Genomic DNA, 1,135 nt, shown 5'->3' with positions numbered 1-1,135 from the left:
TGAATCAGAATCAACTTGATGGCACTGGGTTTTGATTTCCTATGACTAGGAAAAGGAGTTCTACTGGCACAGTGGTTAAAGCATTTGATTGCTAACTAAAAGGTCAGCAGTTAGAACCCTCTAGCTGCTCTGCAACAGAAAGCTATGGCAGTCTACTTCCACACAGATGACATCCTTGGAAACCCTATAGGGCATCCTACTCTGTCCTATATGGTTGGAATCAACTCCACATCAAGGGTGTGATTAGGAAGCTGGGAAAAGAAGGCCTTAGAAGAAGGAACTTGGCAAGTTCCTAAAATATAGGAGCATTAATAAAACTTTACGATTTGTTTCCAGCCTCAGACAAACCATTTTAGGTGATCGCCTTCAGCATTTAAGGGCAGTGGAGGCCCTTTGTGGGATGTATCTAGCTCCTGATGTCTAGCACTTTAGGTGACAAAATACTGATAGGCCTGCAGCCTTCATCAGGAGTTAGGACACAGACAATGTTCCTACCACTCCCACTGGAGCCACAGCATAATAATAAAACCCCAAAACTGAGCCCGCTGCCATCAAGTCAATTCTGACTCACAGTGACCCCATGGGTATCAGAGTAGAACTGGGCTCCATATGGTTTCCAGTTACTGCTTTTTGGGAAGTAGATCACCAGGTCTTTCTTATGAGGTGCCTCTGGATGGACTTGAACCCCTACCTTTTAGTGAGCAGTCAGTCAGTGGCCAAGAGCATTAACTCTTGGCACCACGCAGGGACTCCTGAACCACAATTGAAGGCCCTTTAGTTACAAGGTCATCCTCCTGTGCAGGTGCATCTCTAGGACTCTGGCCTCATGCCACACAGCTTCCAGCCTCTGGAAGCTTGCACGGGATGCCCATGGGCATGACGGGGTTTCATCAACTCCTGCCTGCTCTCCCCTAGGTCCTCATTTGTTTTCATAGACTTATGTTGTAGATTTACAGGAAAGTTGTGCACAAAGTACAGAATGGTCCCAGATACCTCCTTTCCCCGCTGCATCCTGTTTTAACAGTTTGCAGTCCAGTGGAGCATTTGTTACAATTGATAAGCCCCTGTCTATGAACTGACATCCACAGTGTTCATTAGGATTCACTCACAGTGTTGCACAGCCCTATGGGTTTGG

This window comes from Orycteropus afer, unplaced genomic scaffold, assembly GCF_000298275.1.
Source record: "Orycteropus afer afer isolate SDZICR_OR568_19922 unplaced genomic scaffold, OryAfe1.0 scaffold00006, whole genome shotgun sequence".
Taxonomy (NCBI): Eukaryota; Metazoa; Chordata; class Mammalia; order Tubulidentata; family Orycteropodidae; genus Orycteropus; species Orycteropus afer.
The sequence above is the reverse complement of the archived record's forward strand: the minus strand, read 5'-3'. Positions refer to the sequence as shown.